Below are 16,716 nucleotides of genomic sequence, written 5' to 3'. Positions count from 1 at the left end.
TCCATATGTCCGTGTTTCTCGAACATGAGCCCATGCTCCGCGGTTCCCTTCAAGTACCGAACGATCCTTAGAACTGCTTCCCAATGCTCTTCCCGTGGTGCATGCATGAATTGGCTTACCACCCCGACTGAGTAAACAATATCTGGCCTTGTATGGGATAGGTAGATCAGCTTTCCAACTAGCCTCTGGTACCTTCCTTTGTCTGTCTGTTTAGCTCTCTCCTTCATTTGCAATCCATGATTTTGAACCATCGGAGTATCAACTGGTTTACAGTCGAGCATCCAAATTTCTGCCAATAAATCCAGTATATACTTCCATTGGTTTATAAAGATTCCCTTCTTCGATCTAAGTACCTCTATTCCCAAGAAGTATTTGAGGAGACCCAGATCTTTCATTTCAAACTCCTGGAAAAGATTCTTCCTCAATTCGGCTATCTCCTCTTCATCATCTCCAGTAATGATCATGTCATCTACATAGATAATCAAACATGTGATCTTGCCGTTCTTCTTCTTGAGGAATAAAGTGTGGTCTGAATTACTCTGCTTGTAATCATACTTCTTCATCACTTCGGTAAATCTTCCAAACCATGCCCTTGGAGACTGTTTCAGCCCATATAGTGTCTTCTGAAGTCGGCAAACTTCCCCTACACCAAACTCACCAGTGAACCCGGGTGGGGGTTCCATATACACCGGTTTTGATAGTTCTCCATGTAAAAAGGCATTAGTAACATCGAACTGGTGTAGTGGCCAATCCTTGTTTGCCGCGACCGAAAATAATACTCTCTGATATGACCATGAGTGCTAGACGTCAAGGGTCTTCATTTCAGCGTGAGCCATGGGTTGATTGGGGCCCAAGGATGAAAGAGAAGACAAGCCAATGGTCCAACAAAGCTAGAGGGATTCCCGATGAGGCAATGAATAGAGACGGCTCGGATTTGAGGACAAATCCTTTCCAAGAAGGGGAGGATGATACGATCATGGAAGCCGTGCGTCAAGGATTTCAACTACAGTTGGATTCAACTGGAAATCGTCCTATTGAGATGACATCCGAAAGCTATGAAACTACCACCATTGTCTTCGTCTTGGAAACAGCTTCGCGTGGGTATCTTGCACATCCCGATCGGAGTCCGAATGAAGGAGTTATGGCAGTTTTACGGAAGTCGCGCAGAGAAGGCCGGGAGCTTCGGGAAAAACGCCCGACCGGGCGTTTCGCTTGTGAAAATCGCCCGGGGACAGGGAAAACGCCCGGGCCGGGCATTTTGGCATGTGAAAAATGCCCGACCGGGCGATTATGCCAATTTTTTAGATTTTGCAACCTTCTATTTTTGGACCCATAGTATAAATACCTTTTGGTGTCATTTTTCATTCTAGATTGTGATTGAATTAAAGCTATCTCCCTAGTGAGTTTTTCCTCTTTGAGGAATGTATCCAATTACTTCCTTGAAGGTTGCTTGTTTCAATTTCATAGATTGATTCAAGTAGAGGTATGCATCAATGGAGTGTATCCATTGAGTAGTGGAGCCAAAGGGTGATAGAGCTAATGAAAGTTGCCTAGGGTTGTCTCCATCTTTTTGGTTAAGGTCCTATGGTTGTAGCTCTCTTATCTCATCTTTATACACATGCTTTTCATTCCAAATCTACCATCCTTTCTTGTTTAGATTCAATTTTTGTTGGTTGGATCTTTATTATCTTTTGTCTTGTGTTGATAAATTGAAAATCAATCTCACAAATATAGTTAGATCAAGCATCATTAAATGGGTAATCCTTGGGAAATGGATCACAAAATACATGGATCCACATCACTCTCACCGTGTTGATTTTAGCTACAGGTGAAAAAGTCTCGGCCTAATCTACTCCATACGTCTGAGTGTATCCCTTTGCCACTAACCGTGCCTTGTACCGTTCAATTGTGCCGTCTGGCCTTCTTTTGATTGTGAACACCCATCTGCATCCGACGGTCTTCACTCCTTCTGGTAATTTCCCTTTCACCCATGTGTTGTTCTTCATAAGTGCCTTCATCTCAGTGAGCATAGCCTCTCTCCATTTCTTATGTTTCATTGCCTCCTCAGCTGACTGTGGAACTTCCTCTTCCTCATACAGTGCTGCTTCAAATGCCCGTGCCATCTTGGTTAGATTTCCTTGTACAAAATTCGCTACTCCATAGCGACTCTTCTTCCCAATCTTCTCAGGGGAGTATCGTTTTGGAGGTATTCCCCTTGTACTCCGATAAGGAAGTATGTACCTTCTAGTGTCTCCATCAACAGTGTTATCTCCTTCCACTGTTTCTGTATCAATGGTGTCAGTGGTAACCGAATGGTCAACAATGCTCGGATCAAGAGTTACCTCGGATATCGTCGGAGGGGGATCACCTGGGTTTGGATGAGAGGGCTCTTGTGGTAAGACCTGCTCGGCGACAGTGACGGTCACTGGTTCTGTTAGATGCTCAATCGGGGAGCTTGGCACTGGCACAACTCAACTTAGATAGTCCATAGTACTACCTGGACTACTCTCCTCCTGACTACTAAGGTGGGTATGGTAGAAAAATTCGGTTTCCAAAAAATTGCAGTTCATGGTTGTGGTAATTTTCTTGGTGTGAGGGTCAAAGCATCGATAACCCTTTTGATTTACCCCACAAACACACATTTTGTTGCACAAGGGGAAAATTTGGTTCTCTCATGTTTAGGAATGTGGGTGTAGACGGCACAACCAAAAACTCTGGGTTGGAGGTTCAAGTGTTCGGGAATGTTGGCTTGTTTGGATAGAATATCAAGAGGAGTCTTCATGTTAAGGGTTTTGGTGGGTAGGCGATTAATAAGGTAGATAGATGCGGCGATTGCTTCTGGCCAAAAGTGTTTGGGGACTTTGGATTCAATCATGAGGGTCTGGGTCATTTCTAAAATTGTTCTATTTTTTCTCTCAGCTACCCCATTTTGTTCCGGTGTGTAAGCACAAGAAGTTTAGTGGATTATGCCGTTATCTTTACAGAACTGGTTCATGGTACTGTTAACAAATTCCCTTCCATTATCTGACCTAAGAGTTTTGATAGTGGTATGAAATTGTGTTTGAATGAGTTTAAAGAAAGCGGTGAATCTATCATATACTTCAGATTTATGTTTCAAAAAATAAATCCATGTCATTTTAGTGCAATCATCAATAAAAATCACAAAATATCGAAACCCATTTCCCCCAATAATTGGTGCAGGACCCCAAACATCAGAATGTACTAAAGAAAATATGGATTTCATACGAGTATTTGTTGGTTTAAAGGACTGTCTGTGGCTCTTGGCCAAAACACAAGTTTCACAAGAAAAATAAGACGAAATAGAAAGGTTCGGATAAAGTAATTTAAAGTAACCAGGGGACGGATGTCCTAGTCTTCGGTGCCAAAGCCAAGTTTCCTGTTTCGTGGATCCGTGAGCCAGCATTGCACTGCCATGTTGAGCTATCTCGTCCACGTAGTAGAGTCCTTTCCTCTCAGTGCCATGCCCAAGAATCCTCCTCATCTGAATATCCTGTAAAATGCAAAAGTCGGGATGCATTAGAAGAGTACAATTCAATTCCTTAGTCACATGACTAATAGACATCAGCCTTTGAGATAAAGTAGGGACATATAGGCAATTTGTAAGCCGGAGGGTAGGAGATATCTGGATTGTGCCCGCCCCAGCAACAGTAATCAATTCCCCATTGGCCTTTTTATATATGATTTTTTCACCTCACTAAAATCACAAAAATCATCTTTGTCCGGTGTCATGGTATCAGTTGCCCCACGGTCAAAAATCCAACCCTTCGAATTTCTATCAGACATATTTTGAACATGGAATGCAGCGGAAATTAAGGGTGCAAACTAATTCTTAGACACATAATCTGGGCAAATTTGGAATTTCTGGTAAGTTCGGGGTCTAATTTCAAATTCACAGCAGTCTGGGGTTTTAAGTTTTATAAAATGGGGGTCAATATCTAATTTCCTAATTCTCGACTGGGTAAATATCAGAATATCTCAATTTAAAACTAGGGTTTGGTTTTAAGACAAACCCTTTACCTCCTCTGTCGGCGCCGTTCGCTGCTCCCGTTCGCTCGGCGAAATTGTCGGCGCCTCGCACGTTGTCGCCGGTCGGCTGACCTTTCAATCGACCTCCGGCACCCTGTCCAGTGATTTCCCCATCGTTCTTCTGCGAAATCCCCTCGCCGTTCACTCCAACGGCGAGTTTCGCCTGCCCCCTCGCCTTTTGCCGTTCTTCTCACCATTCTGGGCAGCCCAATCGCTTGAAGCAGGTCTCCCATGTGTATTTCTGCTTCCCACAGTGAGAGCACCATAATTTGGATGTATCCGGGCGATTTCCTGATCGGTTGGTAGCGGCGGGGCGCGACGGCGGTGGTGGTGCATTCCGGTTTGGTGGGCGTTGGTTTTGGGCAACGAAACCATGTCCGATCTCCCCCCCAAATGATGAATCGGTTCGTCCGATGGCTTCTCCGGTGGGTGAAGAGGACGCCGGTGGCATGATGTGACGTCGAGCCGCCTCCTTCTTCACCATTCCGTAGGCAGCCTCCACTGATGGGGTCGGTTCCTCCTTCAATATCTCCCTCCGAATCGAATTATACTCCTGATTCAATCCTGTCAAGAATTTAATCAACCGCTTCTCGCTTGAATGCACGCGGAATTGGTCGATCCCTTTGTCGCAACAGTTAATCGGTTGCTTCTGGCACCGATCGATATTGATCCACATACCGTGAATCTTTCGGTAATATGTCTCTAGATCAAGGTTCCCTTGTTTGATGTATATTGCTTGTTCTTCCAGGTCATATATGAGGTATTTGTCTGCTTTGCTCTCGAAAGTCACCGCCAAGCTGTCCCACAGCGCCTTGGATGTTTGGTGGTGTGCGAAATCGGCGATAATGTCGTCTTCGATGTTGTCGACGATCCACGAAAAAACCACCAAGTCATTTTCCTCCCACACATCGAACCCTTTGCTTCCTGGTTCCGAGGGCTCGTTTCTGATGTATGAATAGGGTCCTCGGCCTCCAATCTTTACTTTGATCAATCGAGACCAAAGAGGGTAATTTCTTCCATTCAACTTGAATGTAATAGTGATGTTTTTGCTATTTCTCAGACTTAATATCTGTTCTGGATCGACTTTTGTGTCTTCTGTATCTGACATCTTGGTTGTAGGGTCGGTTTTTTTTTGTTTGAAAAGGTCAGGAAAGGTATTATCGGCTATGATGAGAATTTTCTGAGCCAAGATCGATCTGCTCTGAGGCCATGTTAAAACAAAGAGTTGGTAGAAGAGATACTTCTTATTCGATGATGTAGAATGGAGAATTTACAAGCACATATATAGGCTACACAATATCTATACATGGTAAACCTAATTCACAATAATTACTCCTCTATTTTGGGCACAATATATTCTCATATCAATTCCCTAATATCATGCGATATCTTCTAACATTTATGTTGGAGTCTTATTTCATGACTTCAAAAATTGGATGTACCATAAGGTTATATACTTAAATATCTGTAGATCTAGTTGATCTCAAGGTTTGACATTTACATTGTTCTAAATAGCACGTTAGGGAGCAATAACTGGAGCATCTTGTAATTAAAAACTGTCACCATAGTTGACAATTAAGACACTGATTACCTACTAATTAATTTATGTTTAATTATGTGGTAATGACAGCTGGGAATCTTGGCACTGTCAAACGATTCAACTAACCAATGCCAAATATATTATTTAATTCAATCTAATCAATATTACATGTGCAAGAAGGAGGAAACTAATTTCATTGCCTATTCACAATATTCATCTGCAGAAGCAAAGAGGAAGAAGAAAAGATATTGAGAAGAACTCTAAGGTATGTCCCATTCATTGAGCGATCTTGGCCTTTTTTACTTTTGCTGGTTTGTGATATTTTATTTAGTTTGTCTTTAAATGGATTTATGCTGTTGATTTGTCATTTGATTAATATAAATGCCATAAGTTGGAAAAATCTTACTTTTGCTCTAGGCTTATTACACTCTTGATAGATGTCAAGTGTCGGTTTTTCCACTTTGGGGGGACTCTACAATATAGGTTCTCCTATGAGAACCTTTTTTTAAATTCCGGCTTTGGATATTAGAAATGGGCCACTCACCCCTTAAAAGGCCTCATAAGGGGGAGGGTTATCCACACTTATATAGAAGAGATAGGATCATCACCAAGCCGATGTGGGACAAGATATTAGAATTTTAACATTGGAAAAAACGTATATCTGTTTCGCGTGTTTAAAAATGTGACCGGCGCTTGCTTAAACACCCGAAACAGCTACGCGCGTTTGAAAGCAAATTTTGCTTTCGTGTTGAATACTTAGTCTTAGACAAAAACCTGAAATTACACTATTGGTGAGTTGGTTAAGGACTCATTTGTTTTATGTGAGACTGTGGTCCCTCCTCCATCAATTTTTTCCACATAACTAAAGGGATTATTTTCTTCCTTTTACTCTAAATTATTTTACTATTATGTTAATCATATAAATTTAAAATTTTATGTTTTGCTGTTATCACTGAAGAAAATAAATTTGGATATTTCTAAAAAATGAAAATTGTTTAGAATATTTTCAACTAACTTTAAATGAGAATTTGTTATTTTTGTACACTCAATAAAATAAATTTACATCTTTCTAATAAATGTAAATTATTAAAAATATATTTGAAAAATAAATATGTACAAAATAATTTCAAATGAAACTTTACCAAGATGGGTAAAGAAACAGAAGTAATAATTATTTTGCAATTTTATTTATAACGTACAACTTAATTTATTTTATAAATTATCATATACTCCCTCCGCCCTGGCCTTAGCGAGACGTTTCTATTTTGGCCAGGAATTTAGGTAGTGATGTTTAGTATTAATAGTAAAGTAAGAGACAGAGTAAAGTAAGAAAGAAAAAGCGATAAAAAAAGTATAAGAGGAAAGAGTAAGAAAGAGAAACAGAGAATAAAGTAAGATAGAAGATAAAGTACGAAAGATAAGAGGATAAAGTTGGAGAGAAGAGTGAGTTGATTGTTGCCAAAAAAGAAAACGTCACACTTAGGTTGAGACCGTAAAAAAAAGGAATATGTAACACTTAGGGCGAGATGAATGGTGTGTATAACTGATCTCATATACATGAAAATTTGTTATTTTTCACTAAAGAAATAAATATAGATAATCCTATAAATAAATAAATATAGATAAATATAAATAAATATTCAAAATATCTGAAAAAAAATAGTTTCCAAAATGAGTTTGAATGATATTGACGGTAAATATTTTAAATTAATAACATTATTGATATTTGTGTGTATAAGTAAAATTAGGTGGAGTTAGGGTCCGACCCTGCACCCTCAAAAAAAACTGGTGACGGCTTTAACAAATTGTGCAACAATAAACTTATGTTTAATTTGCTTGAGTTTTAGATAGAACACGCGTTGTTGTTTCGCGTGTTTAAATACGCGTAGTCCGTTTGCGTTTTTAAAAAAACCTGCAAAATGGTTACGCGTTTTTCCCAGAACTGGAATTTCAAAAAAAGTTTCCTAATTTGGGAACCTACATAGAATCGCCCGAAAGTGGAAAAACACCGTCACGTGTCATGATATGTGACGTTTCACTCAGTCGGGTGAAATGTTATGGACTCCTTTCACCTGGTCGAGTGAAATGTTTGACTCTTGAAACATCAAAATGCATGGGCCGTGATCTTTGTATGTGTTAGAGGGTTTCCCTCAATGTCGGCCGGCGGCCGAGAATAGTTCTGGTGCCCTTAGTAGGGTCGGCGGAAGAGCAGGATCGGTTGTGCACGGGCGTTATTCCCGTCTTGCAACGTGGTTCCTAGGGTTTGTAACTTGAGCAACGCGATATTTGGGCAAAAGATAATTCTTATTCATGTTAAGTTTATGAACAAGTGCCCTATTTATAAGTCTAAGGACCTTAGGGTTGGTTCGACCTCCTAATCATCTCGGGAAAGAACCAACAAAGAAAATCTGAAATAGAGCTTATAGTTATGCACGAAATGGAGATTGGCGAAGCTAGCGATCTGTCTTTTTTCATCCCGGATGCCTCCTTTCGCCATTTAAGCTACCCTTTTTCTACACATTCTTCACAAAATCGTCAAAACACCAATAACATAGAGAAATAACTATAACCATGTCTCAAAATACACAATATACTATCAAAACCAATTAAAACTATCCTCTAAAACCACATAAAATCCAAGTGAATCACGCAGTCAGTTCCCTCATCTCTGGGGAAGACATAGTGTCACGACGCAACATGTCTATCAGTTGTGGGATCGGCTGGCTGGCTGCTGTCGAAGGGCGCAATTGCGCGCGGCTGCTGCTTCGGATAAGGGATCCTCGCGACGTGACAAGGCATCAGCCGCTTTATTCGTGCTTCCCTTCTTGTATTCGATATTAAATTTGTAGCTCATAAGCTTACGAACATACAACTGCTGATCTGGCGTTTGGACAACCTGTAGTAACAGCTCCTTCAAACTCTTTTGGTCGGTCCGAATAACGAATTCCCGACCCAACAAATACTGGCGCCACTTCTGGACCGCCTGTACAATTGCGTACAACTCTTTGTGGTTGACGCAACACAGAGGCGATGTCCCAATTTTTTGCTAAAAAATGTGATAGGATGACTGTCTTGAAGCAAAACAGTTCCAATGCCCATGTCCGAGGCATCCGTCTCAATGCAAAAGGTGCAATCAAAATTTGGTAAGCATAGTACCAGGGCTGAGGTCATCGCTGCCTTGAGGTCTCTGAAGATCACCTCCGTCGCGACGGACCACTCAAAGACGTCCTTTTTCAGCAAGTTGGTCAATGGAGCTGCTATGAATGTGTATCGAGCAATGAAGCGGCGATAATATTCCGTCAACCCCAAAAAATCGCAAAGCTGTTTCACATTCCTCGGTGTCGGCCATGCCGTCATAGATACTATCTTGGCTGGGTCCGCTTTCAACAACCCATTGCCAATTAAGTGGCCCAGATATTCAACGGTCGAATTGCGAAAGGCACATTTAGATAATTTAACAAAGAACCTGCTCTCGTGGAGGACGGTTAGCACTTCGGCCAAGTGCTGGCTGTGAAGTTCCTATGTTGGGCTATAGACAAGAATATCATCGAAGAATACGATAACAAATTTCCGCAATAATGGTTGAAAAATTGCGTTCATAGCCGCTTGGAAGGTTGATGGGGCATTCGTTAGACCGAACGACATGACTAAAAATTCAAAGTGCCCATCATGAGTATGGAAGGTCGTTTTGAATGCATCATCCGCATGCATCCTGATGTGGTGGTACCCGGAACGAAGATCTAACTTTGTGAATACCCGCGCCTTGCCCAATTCATCAAAGAGTTCGTCCGCTGTTGGTATAGGAAAGTGATCAGGCACTTTCGCGTTGTTTAAAGCCCGATAATCTATACAGAAGCAAAAAAGTGTCATCTTTCTTGCGAATAAGGAGAACTAGCGAAGAAAAAGGACTATTGCTTCGTTAGATTATTTCTTGTTCCAACATTTCACGGACTTGACGTTCGATTTCGTTCTTCTGAAAATACGGGTAGCGGTAGGGCCCTACATTCACAGGGCGAGTGTCTGGTAGAAGATGAACTCGGCGATCATATGGCCACTGTGAGGGTATACCCTCGGGCATGGTGAACACAGGCTGAAACCGTTCCAAAACGTCATACACCCCCTGTGTGGCAGGTTGGCCGGAAACTCCTCGCGCCCTTCCGGACCTAGCGCCTGCACTTCCGGGTCTAATAACAAAATCTCATAAAGTCAAGTGTTTCAGGTGAAGGGAGCATTGATGCTAGTGAAAAAAAGCCCACCCAGCGAGGCGGTGGGTGGATTCCTCTGAGCACAATAGGTTTATCACCTCGTGTGAACTCCAAGGTCTTTCCTGCGAAATCCGCGGTCACCTTCCCCAAAGACTCGAGCCAATCCATACCTAAGACGATGTCAGGACCATGTATATGCCAAATATGATGGTCTACCCAGAAAATCGTGCCTTTGCATCTCCATTTTAGTTCACTTTGACACATGGGTGCAAAGCAATGTCTCGCCATTTCCGATGAATACTCGGAACGATCGAATGAGTGATAATGTAGATGTAACTTCTCTTCCACGGCTGGGTGTAAGAAGTCTTTATCACTTCCGGTGTCAATGAGAATGCAAATCTCTATATCTTGAACTAATCCAACCACCTTGAGGGGTCGTGAGCGATGATCTCTGTTCATAGAATGGATGTGAGAAACATTTATGTCAACAACTTCATTCGGTTTATATTCCTCCAAAACCCCTACATAAAGCTCATAACCTACTTCTCCTGACAATGCCAACAAAGGCTCTTTCGTGAGCGTTTGAACTTTTCAGCCAGTGAGACCCTGATAGCGGGAACTCTCGGCTGCTCTCCATTCCGGCCCGTGATCGCTGGTTGCTGTCCGATGGTGGACGACAGAGCCGAATTCTCGGCGGGCAAGAAATTGATATGTCCTTCCCCTTCACGCTGCTTCCATGTGCGACGCGTGGTCGTTGACGATTGAAACTGATGCGGTCACTCGGGTTGCGTGCTGGCCAACTCCAGAGATAGGGCCATCACAGCTGCCAGAGAGGACGGCCGGTAAAGCCTCACGCGCTCCTGTCCGGCTTAAGGCTGGCGACAAATAGGGTGAACAGTTCCGATTCAGGGATCCCTTGAATTCGATTGAGATACTTTTTGAAAGTGTCACGGTACTCCAACACTATCCCGGTCTGCATCAATTTTGCAATTAGACAAAAATAGTGCTGAAAACTCTGTGGTTCGAATCTGTGGCACACATCCTTAAAAAATTCTTGCCATGTGACAAAATCATTGTTGCGCAGTAGTTGAAAACCAATCTGCGGCGGGGGGATCAAATAACATGTCGGCGTAATGTAATCGGTGGGCATCAGGCATCATAAGATGATTGAAATAATATTCCACTCTAGAAATCCAATTTGTAGCATCCGAACCATCGAAACGAGGAGGTGCATCATTACACGTTGGGGTTTATCATACCTGGACGTCTGCGGTTGGAAACGTTGGGGTGGATCCCACCAAGAAGCTGAACGATTAAACTGTTGATCATAACCGTTTGACTGGTGGCGAGGTTGGCGACCTCCCGGCGGGTCCCAATAAGAACCCCTGCGGTTTCTTCCATCACGGCGACCCGATCATCCTGTGGACCTGACTTGGGCAGTGTGTTGCACTGGGCAATCTGGGCCCCTGTTCCAATGTTTCCCCGGGTCCTCTGTTTGAGTCATTGTCGAATGAAGCTTTCAACTCTTTCCCAAACTTAAAGGTAATATGATTAAGGGTCTCCTTCCTTGGTGGTTGCACTTGAGGTGAAATTCCTCCACCATTCCCACGCATATCATTGATGGAAGTCGCCAATTGTGTCATTTGGCGTGCAAGATGATCAAGACTAATCATTTGCTCATATTGTTTGTCATGCATCTCATGTACCACATTATAATTGGCTTGCAAACTGTTTTGCATGAGTTGTTGGGATGTGATTAGATCCTCCATCATTTCTTCTAAGTACTTTGGTGGCATTGGCGGATGATTTGATTGATATCGGCCTAGTTCTTGTGGCTGGAAACACGGAGGGAAAGCACTTTGATCTGGAGGCCAATAAGCATAATTTTCGTCTGACCCTTGGAAAGCTTGGTGATGTACTTGTGGTGGTGGACCTTGATATTGTTGGTTTGGATTGGTCCATTCAAAATAGGAGTAATCACCCCAGCCATGATCGTAAGGGTCTGTGAAATGATCCATGAAGCCCTTTAATTTCGCACCGCTCTCATCATTGTCTCTTGAATTGGTTTCCTCCAAACTTTCTGACTAGACAAGCTGGGCAGTATGTTGAACTGGACAATTAGATGAACTGCCCTGCTTATCTTCTCAATCCAGCTTCCTCACGCAGCCTCTTCGTCGTCTTGTAAATTCCAATATCGAACAACAACCTTGAGAAGAGGACCTGCTCATAAACTAAAAATAAAATAAAATAAAAGAGAAAAAACAACAACAAAAGGAAAACAAGTCAAAAGCTATATACAATAAGTGTAGAAAAACATAACAAGATAACAACACCGTTCCCCGGCAACGGCGCCATTTGAGAGGACGGGATTTTTGCACACGTGTCGTAGGCGCGTGTCCCTTCCTATTCAACAAGATTTATAAGTTCCCACTTTCCAAAATACTATTAATTAGTATATGGTAAGTTAGGGTGTCGAACCCACGAGGAACGGTAGCATCCGTTATGCGTTTCCACACTTAAGAAAGGTTTTGGCGATGCCGCCACGCTTTAAATTGGGGGTGGGAACTGAACTACGAAATGTAAATAACACTTAAGCTAAGATTGGGAACTAAACATGCAAATAACATGCAAGTAAACGAAAGCAATTAAACTGAAACGCAGACTGGGCAAGTTGGTAAACTGGGCAACTTAGCAGTGGCGAAAATAAGAACATTTCGGAAATGAAAAGAGAGCAGCAACTTGCATGAGCATCCTAAGTTCTGAAAGCAAAAGGAACTAAGTTAAAAGCTAAGGAAGATAAACTACTAAGTGTTAACTCCTAAAGAAAGCTAGAAACTAGGAAAGTGACATGTTCAAAAGGTGAACTTTAAATTCCTAACTAATGTGACTAAAAGTTGAAATGAAAAGGAGGAAAGAGAGTTATAAATCTGATCCTAAAAGACATATTAGATGGGAGAGCTAAAAGGTGAAAGGTGATGGTACTTGTGTTCCCTTAAGGCTATTGTCCAATGGTTAAAACTAGTGGGTAAAAGTTTCTAACTAATGGATCTCTAACTTAACTCCTAAAAGCTGATCATGGCTCCTACACTAAGGGCACGAAAATAAGTGAGAGGAATGACTATTTGGCTGCTAAATAATTAAATATGCAAGAGAAACATAAAATCATCAATTAAACTACCTAAACATGCATTGAAAACACCAAATGAAAATCTGAAAATTAAAGCACTTAAACATGATAGAAAGAAGCTTCAAGAACACTTAAACATGGTGAAGAGAAACTGATTTTAAAAGCTTGAAAAAGGTTTTAACTAAACAAGAACATAACCAACACTAGAACTAAACAACAAGCTAAACCGGATATAAACAAGAGCTAAACTTTAAAACACATTAAATACACAAACACTAACAGAATTACTACTGGAAATGAGCTTTTAAAACAAGTCCAACAACAACAACAACTAAGATTTAGAAAGGAGCAAAAGTACTACAAAGTTAAGAACAAGCTAACTAGAGAAAGCAAACACTACTACTAAATTACTACTACTTCAACCCATGGTGAACAATGATCTTGGCAGCCTTGAAGTTGAAATCTCTCTTCTTAAGGAAGAGAGAAAAGTTTTCTAGAGAGAGAATAAACTAAACCTAAACTAAAGCTAAGTGATAAAGTTCTAGTTGTTGGTGACTAAGTCTTTTTAATACATATATCCAATAAAAGATATTCCCCTTCTTTTTTACTCTCCAGTGGAAGAAATGGGCGTGTGTAGCAAGTGGGATATATTCTTGATAAGTGTGTGGAAGTGGCTTTAGTCATTTTCCCGTCAGGTTCAAACTGGCCAGTCCAACAGCTTGGGCAGTTTGAGTCTTCTTTGCCTTCTTCCTCCACTTTCTTCCATTCCTTGTCATTTTGCCCTCTTTCTTGCATGTTTTCCTCTTCATGCCTTCATTAAGCAGCTTTCCAACTTAATGCTACATTCCCTGCCAAATAGCATCTTTTTTCATGCAAATATTCAACATATAGTGCAAATAGTGATCAATTCCGAGTGACGAAAACTAGCCTATCAAACCTCCTCACACTTGGATCATACTTGTCCCAAGTATGTGGTTGGACTTTTCACTCAATTGCTAGTTTTAGTCACTCCCCTCTACTTTCTAAACACACACACTAAATTAAACAAACACAAAACACAAAGACATTTACAAGACAAACACACACAACGACTCAAGATACACACGAAAGACATACCAAGCAAGTTGTACGAAAAGCATAATGATAACCCCAAGAATCAAGCTCAAAACAGATTTTTAAAACATAATTTTTTAAAACATAATTTTCTTCATCGAACAATGTGGTTCCAACCGTCGGTCTCATCAAGATAGCTAAGCACATACCACAAGCAAAAGATTCACTCCCTGACCCTCTCAAAATGTAAGGACAATTCTCTCATTAATAATAATGAAAATGCAATCAAGGAGATATCACTTTATCACATGTAGCTCAAGAGGGTCTTTTACGGGATGTAATGGGGCTTGGGACCATTTAATATTGTCGGTTAGATCCTAGGGGTCCTAAGCTATTGAGTGTAGTACAACAAAAACTTGTGTTTATTCTCCAAAGGGATACTTAGAAACTCCAAACACAATCACCCACGATCAAACCAAAACTAGAGAAGCACTTTATTTTCTTCTTTGTCTTCTTTTTTTTTTTCTTCTTGGATCTGCATCTTCCTTCTCTTTGATCTACCTTCCCACTCTTTCCTTTGCCATTTCCATTTTCTCTTTGTTTTGCTTCCTTGTTTTTTCCTTTTTTTTTCTTTTCTTTTTCCTTCTTTTTTCTTCCCTTTTTTTTTCTTTTCATAACAGCCACTGTTTTTTTCTTTTTTTTGGTGGGGGGAGGCAGATTTATTTGGATATTCACAAATGCTATCTCTTTTCCAAAAGTTGGTGATCATGTAGAAGCAACTAAGAACATTTATTTTGCACAAGAAGGAAACCATTTTCTAACTTAGAAAGAAATGTAGGCTCAAGGTTTCAAAGTGGCAACTAGGGGTAGCTCTTTTTGGTTGATGTAATCACAAAGAATAAGGCTCAATTTGGCTTTTCCTAGTGCCCTCTATCTATGCCATAGTGACCAAGCGATATCAACTATCATGCAATGCAATGTCATTCAACGCTCGAAACACATGTAGAAAGTGTTCTACTTTGAGGCTTTGAACCTTACCATTTGTGGGTTTTTATGCAAGTGATAGTGCTTCACATTTCCATCGTACTCAACTTCATTCAATCAAAACCACAAGTTCTTGAAGTAAATTTTTCAAAACAAAGCAAGTCATTTTTTTTTTTTACAATTCAACAAGTATTTTTTTTTTTGCTACGATTCAATAGGGGGATCATTACCAAATCATGCATCAAGGCTTGGGAAAAAGATAAAACACGCACTTTACAAAAACGGTACAATACAACACGACCAAAAAACAAAACAAACCCCCTCCGAACACTTGGACCTTGCTTGCCCTCAAGCAAGTTTGGTTGAAATGTTGGAAAAGGAAACAAATCACATAAAACTTCGAAAACCAAGAACGACACACAAGAATCCCACCTCCTCACACTTGGGCATTGCTTGCTCGAGAACAAGTAGACCAAGTGTTTAGAGAAAGATTACTAACAACACATAACAATCACGAAGGCCGGCAAGGCCACAAAGCATGCATCAAGGCCGACAAGGCCACAATATATACAAAACAAGGCCGACAAGGCCACAATTACAAACACTTTAAAGCAAACACATACATCACACACATAACACATATATACAACAATTAAAAGAGAGGGATGGATAGAAATCACCTCCCCCGCACAAAGCGGGGGGTACAGGCTGATGTGACAGGTGGTGCTAGAGATAGTGCAGCTGCCTCCTTTGGTTTCAATCTCAGGCTCATGTGTTAGCTCGACGGCTCCTTCAGCTTCTGCTACTTTATTCACTGTGGCATCCAGACTGCCCTGTTCAACAAACTGGGCAGCACACGAGTGTACGTTTGGAAATGCATCATCGAACCTTGCATTCCAATCCTTCCAAGTAGAAGCATTCAATTTCCTCTTAGGATCTCTGTAGAGTTTGGAGCCCTTCTCTGAACTCATGTAAACCATGCAAACATCGGGACTTATACACATGATGTCGTCGGCCGAAGTCCAACCGGTCACCTCCTTATTCCTCTTCAAACCTTTGATCAGCTCATCTTCTTGGCTCTTGTCTAGGCTACTGATCGTGGTAATGGTCTCATTTGAGCCCAAAGATTTGAGGCCGGAAGGAAATGCATTCAGATCCAATTTAGGCGGATGAATCTCCAACAGTAGCAACTCTTCCTCCACGCTTGGACTAGGCAGTTCATTCTGTCTGGGCAGTTCCTTAGGATCAAATAGTTTACATCTCTCAGGTGGGTTTGTGTGATTCCTCTTCTTGCACCAAGTCATTATTTCAGCCTCTATCTCCTCATCACTAAGCCCTTGAGTGCTGAACAACTTGCATTCACTAAGTTCTTCAAGCTCAAATTTTTCATCAATGGAGGGTAATGGATACATATCTTGCAAAAACTCAGCTTCAAGAAAGTTGGGACTCTTCAACTCTTTGATCAACTTCTCACCTTGGCCATTTTCCATATCACTATCGATGATAACAGGGAGAATGTCACTTTCCCCAACAAAGACATGCTTGAGGTTGGTGGGCAGCAGCTTCAACTCCAATTTTGGTGACCAAACTTCTGACGGCACCAATTCCTCCTTTACGCTCAGACTGGGCAGTTCACCTGGATCGGGCAGCTTGCTGGTAGACTTTGCATGCTCCAATTGGTTGCACCCTTTCACGATGGTCGCTTCTGGTCTCAAAGGCATGAGTGTAGGTCCATCGGGTGGAATGATGATGTGCTCTTC

At 41.4% G+C, this 16,716-nt stretch overlaps 1 protein-coding gene across 1 annotated transcript in view; it reads left to right on the top strand.

Moving 5' to 3' along the window:
• The first annotated feature begins 5,749 nt into the window (after positions 1-5,749).
• The window catches only part of LOC125201000 (putative disease resistance protein RGA3), a 44,758-nt gene continuing 33,791 nt past the window's right edge, over positions 5,750-16,716 (top strand). The window contains exon 1 of the mRNA XM_048098859.1: positions 5,750-5,852. The gene's annotated coding sequence lies outside the window, so the exon portion shown is untranslated. The remainder of the gene's footprint in view (positions 5,853-16,716) is intronic.

Source organism: Salvia hispanica, chromosome 1 (assembly GCF_023119035.1).
Source record: "Salvia hispanica cultivar TCC Black 2014 chromosome 1, UniMelb_Shisp_WGS_1.0, whole genome shotgun sequence".
Lineage (NCBI taxonomy): Eukaryota > Viridiplantae > Streptophyta > Magnoliopsida > Lamiales > Lamiaceae > Salvia > Salvia hispanica.
This window is presented reverse-complemented; position numbering and strand designations above follow the sequence as displayed.